This window comes from Mus caroli, unplaced genomic scaffold (genome assembly GCF_978045245.1).
Source record: "Mus caroli unplaced genomic scaffold, Mus_caroli_1 scaffold_1, whole genome shotgun sequence".
In the NCBI taxonomy this organism is placed as follows: domain Eukaryota; kingdom Metazoa; phylum Chordata; class Mammalia; order Rodentia; family Muridae; genus Mus; species Mus caroli.
The window spans coordinates 129,351,880-129,360,161 of NW_028227256.1; positions in this window are offsets into that span (position 1 = coordinate 129,351,880).

Sequence of the window (8,282 nt, forward strand, 5' to 3'; positions counted from 1 at the left end):
CAGCTACTCTGGAAATAAATCTTGCAGCTCCTCAGAAAATTGGAAATAGTTCTACCTGAAGACCCAGCTACACCACTCTTGGGGGCATACCCAAGATGCCCCACCATTCAACAAGGACACGTGCTTCACCATGTTCATAGCAGCCTTATTTATAATAGCCAGAAGCTGGAAACAACCCAGATGTCCCTCAACTGAAGAATGGATACAGAAAATGTGGTTCATTTACACAATAGAATACTATTCAGCTATTAAAAATGAGGACATCATTAACTTTGCAGGCAAATGGATGAGACTAGAAAATATCACCATGAGTGAGATACCTCAAACCCCAAAGGACATGCGTGGTATGTACTCACTGATAAGTGGATAATAGCCAAAAAGTACAGAATACCTAGGATACAACTTACAGATCATAAGAAGTGTAACAAGCAGAAAGGCCCAAGTGAGGATGCTTCAATCCCACTTAGAATGGGGAAGGAAATAATTATGGGAGGCTGAGGGAAGGAGAGACCTGGGTAGGAGAGGGATGGGTGAGGGAAAAAGAGGAACAGGATCAAGTATGAGAGGGTTGGGGAAGAGGAGAGAAACCCAGTGGGCCAAGAGAATGAATAAGATAAACAGCCTCAGGGTGGGAGGAGAGGGAACCCTCTAGAAAGTGCCAGAAACCAGGGAGGTGACAGACTCTAAGGACTAAGTGAAGGTGACCTTAGCCAAAATGCCCAACACTGGGGGGAGGGAACACTAAGAGTCCACCTCCAGTAGATAGACAGAGCCTCAAGCAGAGAGACAGGGCTACTAATCCACAGTCAAAATTTCTGACCCAAATTGTTTCTGTCTAAAAGAACTGCAGGGATAAAAATGGAGAAAAGACTGAAGGAAAGGTGGTCCAATGACCAGCCCAACATGGGATCCATCTCATGGGAGGGCACCAAGGCCTGTCACTGTTACTGATGCTATGATGGCTTACAGATGGGACCCTGGCATGGCTGTCCTCTGAGAGGTCCTACAGCAGCTGACTGAGACAGAAGCAAATGTTTACACCTAACCACTGAACTGAAGTCAGTGACCCCTATGGTTGAATTAGAGGAAGGATTGAAGAAGCTGAAGGGGAGGGAGACCCCATAGAAAGGCCAGAAGTCTCAACTAACCCAGACCCCAGGAAGTTCCCAGAGACTGAGCTACTAGTTAGGCAGCACACACAGGTGGGTCCAAGGCTTCTGGCACAAATATAGCAGAGGTCTGCCTGGTCCAGCCTCAATGGGAGAGATGCACTCAATCCTCAAGACTTGATGTCCAGGGAAGGAGGAGGCCTGGGCTGGGGAAGCACCCTCTCAGAGGCCAGGGGGAAGAGGAATGGGATGAGGAACTGTGAGAGGGGGCACTGAGGAGGGGGAACGACTGGTATGGAAATGAAAAAAAAAAAAAAAAAGAAACCTTGTGTACTAGCATTTTAAAATACAGTTTTCAGTGTTATTCTTATGCCTGATGATGGTGCAAACCATTCAAATTATTTTTTTAAACATTTATTTATTTATTTATTTATTTATTTATTTATTTATTTATTTAAGGTGAGGCATGGGGCTGGAGAGATGGTTCAGTGGTTAAGAGCACTGACTGCTCTTCCGAAGGTCACGAGTTCAAACCCCAGCAACCACACAGTGGCTCACAACCATCTGTAATGAGATCTGACGCCCTCTTCTGGTGTGTCTGAAGACAGCAAAAGTGTGTACTAAGATATAATAATAAAATAAATCTTTAAAAAAAAAAAGGTGATGCATATGTGTCAAAGTATGTGCCTATGTGGAAATCTGAGAACAATCTGGAGGAACTGGTTTTCTTCTTCCACCATAAAGGGCCTGGGGATCAAAACACAGGTCACAAGGTTTGAAAGCTCTGCACCCTTACCCCGATTGTCTTAGTTTGGGTTTCCATTGCTGTGAACAGACAACTGTGATCAAGGCAACTCTTTTTTTTTTTTTTTTTTTTTTTTTTTTTTTTGGTTTTTCGAGACAGGGTTTCTCTGTATAGCCCTGGCTGTCCTGGAACTCACTTTGTAGACCAGGCTGGCCTTGAACTCAGAAATCCGCCTGCCTCTGCCTCCCGAGTGCTGGGATTAAAGGCGTGCGCCACCACGCCCGGCTCAAGGCAACTCTTATAAGGACAGAATTTAATTGGGGCTGGCTTACAGGTTCAGAGTTTCAGTCCATTACCATCAAGGCAAGAACATGGCAGTGTCCAGGGAGGCATGGTGCAGGAGGAGCTGAGAGTTCTACATCTTGTTCCAAGGCAAACAGAAGACTGGTTCTCATGAGGGTCTTAAAGCCCATGCCCACAGTAACACACTTCCTCCAACAAGGTCATACCTCCAAATAGTGCCACCCCCTGGGCCAAGCAAGCAGATTCAAACCACCACACTGATCATCCGAATTCTTTAAGTATCTGGAACATGGTACTCAACAACCTAAACTGTAAGACTAAAGAAATAGATGAACAGTATGAATGTTCATGCCTAATGAATCAGGAAGTGACAATGGTGACAAGAGCCAGTGTTCTTGGACCTGAACATGAGGTCAGTGGCTTCCCTGTCTTTCTCTGCCAATTGTCACCTCTTGGATATGAGTGTTATCCAAGAGACTAGTGTTTTGAAGGCTTAGTTCCCAGAGGATGGTGCCACTTGGAGAGGTGAGGTATAGATGGAGACAATAGATTAGGAGGTGTGTCCCTGTCCCCGGTCTCTTTCTATCTCCCTTTCTGGCCACCATGACGTAACAATCTTCTTTCTCTACGTCCTTCTACCATGATCTTCTGCCTCACCATCACTCAGAAACACTGGATCCAGACAATCATAGACTGAAATCCCTGAAACCAGGAATGGTCCTCCCTTCTTTAAATCATTTCTCTAGGGTTTACTTAATTAAAGAATGCCAATGGAGACACTAATACAGAGGGTACCACTGTTGACTCATGTTACGTATGAGAGAAACTCAGATTCTGAGAATGTTCACTTTTCTAATCTTGTGCTGCAGCTAAAGGACAGAAACACAAATCGAGGCCTCTAACAAAGAGTGGCAGGCCAGGCATGGCAGCTCGCCGTCTGTGCCAAGTGCAAACACCGAGTAAAGACTGGGTTTGGGTGATCCAGCCGTAATGTAGGAAGGAGGAAGAAAGAGCATCCTTCTGCTTGGTTAGAGTTGGTGATGATGAAGGTAACACTGGACAAGAAAGGGCAGGGAACTAGCATCCGCTGAGCACCTGTTACATCATAGCCATCCTTCTTTGTATATATATATATATATATATATATATATATATATATATATATATATGTCATCTATAGTACCATGTAATACTCATAAGTACTCTGTTGAATTTTACTGCTCCCACTTATAGCTGAGGAACACGAGGCTCAGAATAGAGGAACAGGAAGTATCTTGATAGCCTTGGCTGCTGAGTTATGAAGTAACAGGTCAAGTCTTGATTATAAAAGGGAAGTCAACTCACTAAATCCTGTCTTCCTTTCCCCACCTCCTTTCCCATTGCTGGGTGATCTACTTTAACAATTTTTTTAAATTTATTTTCTCTTTAGCTGGGTAGGAAATTATGTATCCTATTCTTATAAACCTTTTTCCTAAGCCATATATCCTTGACGTTAGAATATGAACTTAAAATTTGGCATCACTTACTTCAACATTTGCCTAGCCTATCCAAAGTCTTTATAATGTGTTAGGATTGTCATGGCCCTCCCAAATCTGGGAAGCTTCCACTCTCTGTTAAACTGAGCCATATAATATTTGATATTTATTGGCCTAAAATAATAACTCTTAAAAATAGTATTTCCCATAAAGCATATATTAACTATGTTTTATGTTTGTTTATTTTACTTATTTTAATGGGTATAGGCATTTTGCCACATGTATATCTGTGTACCACATGTCTGGTGTTTTAGTTTGGGTTTTAAAGCTGTGAAGAGACACCATGACCAAGGCAACTCTTATGAAGGAGAACATTTAATTGGAACTGTCTTAAGTTCAGTCCATTATCATCATGGTGGGAAGCATGGCAGCATCCAGGCAGACATAGTGTTAGATGAGTTCTCCATCTTGATCTGAAAGCAGCAGAAGGAGAATGTGTACCACACTGAACATAGCATGAGCATGAAATCTCAAAGTCTGACCCTACAGTGACACACTCCCCTGCCCCAATGCCACACCTACTCCAACAAGGCCATATCTCCTAATGGTGCCCCTCCCTATGGGCCAAGTATTTAAATACATGAGTCTATGGGAGTCGTTCCAATCAAACTGCCACATGTCTCTAGTGTCCATGGAGACCAGAAGAACATAGGATCCTCTAGAACCAGAGTTGCAGATAGTTGTGAGCTGCCATGTGGGTGCTGGGACCTGAATCCAGGACCTCTGAAGAACATCTCAGCTCTTAACTGTGCCATCCCTGCCCCACTCCCTGAGTTGGGGACTACTATGTTGACCAAGGAGGCTTCAAACTTCTGCTCCTCAAGCCTTATCTCCTGGATAGCCAGGAGGAGAGACCTTACCAAGCCAAATAAATGTGATGTCACTATTAGTTTTTAAAAACAATTTCTTCTTTGTGTTCAGTTTCATTAATTATTTTTGTCTTGTTCACTGTTCTATTGCTGTGAAAAGACACCTTGACCACAGCAACTCTTATAAAAGAAAACATTTAACTGGGGCTTTCTTACAGGGAGTTTGGCAGCACATAGCTAGACATGGTGCTGGAGAAGTAGCTGAGAGTTCTATCTTGGATTCACAGGGGGGTGGGGAGAGAGAGAGAGAGAGAGAGAGAGAGAGGCAGATTGAACTGGCATGGACTTTTGAAACCTCAAGGCCCACCCCCAGTGACACATCTCCTCTAACAAGGCCACACCTCTTGATCCTTTCAGAGTTCTACTCACTGATGACTAAGCATTCAAATATATGAGCTGTGGGGTCATTCTTATTCAATCTACCAATTTCAAGATAAATCTATGAGCAGTAATCTCTCACTCTGTAAATGTCTTTAAATGTTTTTATTTTACAGTTGTTCGTACACAATAGTTGGACTGGGTATAGAATTCTAAGTTGGCAGCAGTTTGTTCTAAGCATTTTTGTCTCTCACTTTTCTCTGTTTTTATGACTCTTATTTAATATGTACCTATCCTTCTCATTCTGTCCTGCTTGCTTCCTAACTTTACTTCACGTTTTTAACTCTTTGGCTTAAACTATACCCTAGATTCTACTGTAGCTCCAGCTTTTCAAAAATGTAGCTAATTCTATCTTTGATCTCAAAAAGGCTGTGATTCACCCTTTTGTTGAATTTTAAACATTTGAGTATTATTCCACATGTTCCCTTGATAATTATGTCTTTGGTCGTGTTGCACAGTTCTTATTGTCCTGGTGTCTATTCTTTCTTTAATGTTTTAACCTTATCTTATTACAGCACTGGAGATTGAACCCAGAGCCTGACCTTATGCTCTATCGCTGAGCTATATCCTCAGCTAATATGCTAATATTTTCAATGAACTTAAACAAACTTAATATTGTCTGTGTAGGGATATTTGGATGTCTATGTTGGTCCCCATATAGGCCCAATGTATTAGAGTCCCTTGGAGCTGGACAGTTGTGAGCTGCATGGTAGGGAGCTAGGAGTTAAGCTCCAGTCTCTAGAAGAGCAGCACGTGATTTTAAGCAGTGAATCATCTCTCCAGCTTCCTTCATGAAGTTCCTAAAGTATCCTTTAAATTGTTTTTACTACATCCCAAACTAAGAGTGCGAATTATTTGATTTGACACAACATCTGATGATGCGCTCTTATGGTGCTGTGAGTTCACTGATGGTGACTTGTTAGCCATAGCGTTCTCTTGCAGCTTTGGCTATAGACCTGTCTGGGAGTGTCCTTTCTCCGAAGGTATCTGCCAGCCCTTCCAGGTTTTAGCAGTGATGGCAGGTTTTTATGTTAATTACTTAGCTTGGATGCTTGTACATGTGCATAGTAGAATCCAAGCTTGCCCATTGGCTGAAGGTGCTGGTTTCTTCAGGAGCAAACATTAATCTTTCCCTATCAATATGCAAGTGTGAAGTTTGCTGGCTTTCCACATCATGGATGCACCAGCCCCAGTGATCCTGTCTGTGACAGCTCCGTTCTACTGCACAGAGTCTGCAACCAAGACTTCCCAACAGCTTAAGGTCAGCACTCAGCTCCAGCTGAGACAATCCTAATGTCACAAGCCATTTTGCTGCTGCCATGATGTCACCTTGACATGGAATTTCTTCTGTCAATCTAGCATAAAGACTTCTCTCTTAACCTTGAGTTTTAACCTTGGGTTTTGCATTTCCTTTTTGTTCTACTTTTCCAGCCATCCCAGCTCCCAGATTTGGAGAGGGTGAGGCTGGGGGGCACAGCTCTTTTCCATCTGCTCAGCATGCCTGGCCGGCCACAACTCCCAGCCCCACTTTCACAGAGCACAGTTGCTTTGGTGTTGGAAGAGACTCACTTATTTCGTGTTCTGTTTTGTTTGATGGCTGTTCAGAGGGAAGAAAGGGCCAATTCCCTCAGAAGTCAGATAATAAGATGAAGATTTCGTTTGTTGAAAGGAAGGAGCCAAGAGAGCAAGGCAGGGAGCCCAGAGAAGAGCTGACAGGGGAACTTCTTTGAAAGAAGTTCAGAGCTACTTGAGGCAAGCAGGAATGGAGCCAATCTCTGAGGATGCTGAAAGCTCTGAGCAGATCCAGGGGGCCCAGGAGATAAGTTAACATCAGCAGCCTCCACAGAAATGCACATAAGCAGCTTCAGTCCTGGGAAGAGGCCCAGGATGCCTGGAGGTGGCCTGGAGACAAATAAGCAAATGATCCCAGGAAGAAAATTCAACCTGGTCCAGGAAGATTCGATGTTGTTTAACCCTTGTCTGACTGGAGCAGCCCATGGCTTCTAAAAGAAGACTTTTCTGTGCCTTCACAGGAATGAATCTGGAATGAGAGGCAGTTCCCAGTGTTAATGATTCTTTTCTTCTGCTTCTGCCGACCATTCTCCAGCACTTACCTGAATCAGGCAACATCTATTCCTTCAGGTCCATGTCTGGAAGGCTGTAGGAAGTGAAGAACACCCTGACTTCGGCAAGATGAGCAGCTGCCCTGAGCTGTGGGGGCTCCTAGAAGGAGACTTAAGTCAGGAGGAGTGGAGTGTGCCTCAAACAAGGCAAAGCAGTAAAGTTTCTTGATGTCCAATGCTAAGAGATTCAAGTGACTTTGGCAGTCACTAGAAGGTTTAGGAAGGTCGAAGGCCCCAATCCCCTTTCCTCCCCTACTCCCCACCTGCAGGGTCCACGAGTGGCAGTCAGGAATGAGGTCATGGAAGAAGCTGGAGACTCAATTCTATTCTTGTTTAGCTGGTAGGATGTCAATCACTATATCACAAGTAGCCTGATTGGGAGCACTAATTAAATAGCAGGGACACAAATATCCCAGGGTAAGGGTGAGGGGAGAGAGCACAGGAAAGAAGATAGCTTACCCACTGGCTCCAAGCAGGCAGGAAAGTGGATGCAGGTTTCTTGAGTGTGGGTAGGAGAATATAAGAGCTTTGGAATCCTGATGCATAGACAGTGGGGGCTCAGAGCTGCTAAGGGGGCAGAGGAAACCTTCTTTATGTTGGGGCACCATAGGTGAGCAAGGAGAGTGACTCAAGAACTCCTAGGCTGATGAAGATTAAGGGATCCAGGGCTACTTTCCCCAACTGAATGCTAGTGATAACCAACACTTCTGTAGACACACATTGAAACACTGTATATATAATAATTCATATAATTAATATAATAATTCATATAATCCTCAGAAAAATTTTGTAAGTTAATCAAACTGAAGTGCAGACCAAGCAAGCCATTTCCCCAAGTCATACAACCAGTAAGAGGCGGGGCTTCCTTCCAAGTCTTGTCCAACTGCTTCAGGTACCCATGATCATCACTGCAGACTTAGTTGTATTTATAAATGGAGGAACATGTCAGTAGATAATAATAATCTCAGCACCACTGCCCCCTAGGAGAGTTCCAAGAGAAAGTGTTAATCCCAAAGATAGGAAGAGAAAGACTACCAACCCAAATCATCATGCCAAAATAATTAAAATAAGTTTTTGTATTTGTGTACACAGGCTGTCTCCCCCTAAAAGCAGGGCTCAAGAGATCGACATTGGATATGCAGAAGACAAGGCTTTTATCACTCAGAGGTAGGGGGTTTCCACATAGGAGATTTGGCAGGCAAAATAAAGAGGGCTACTAT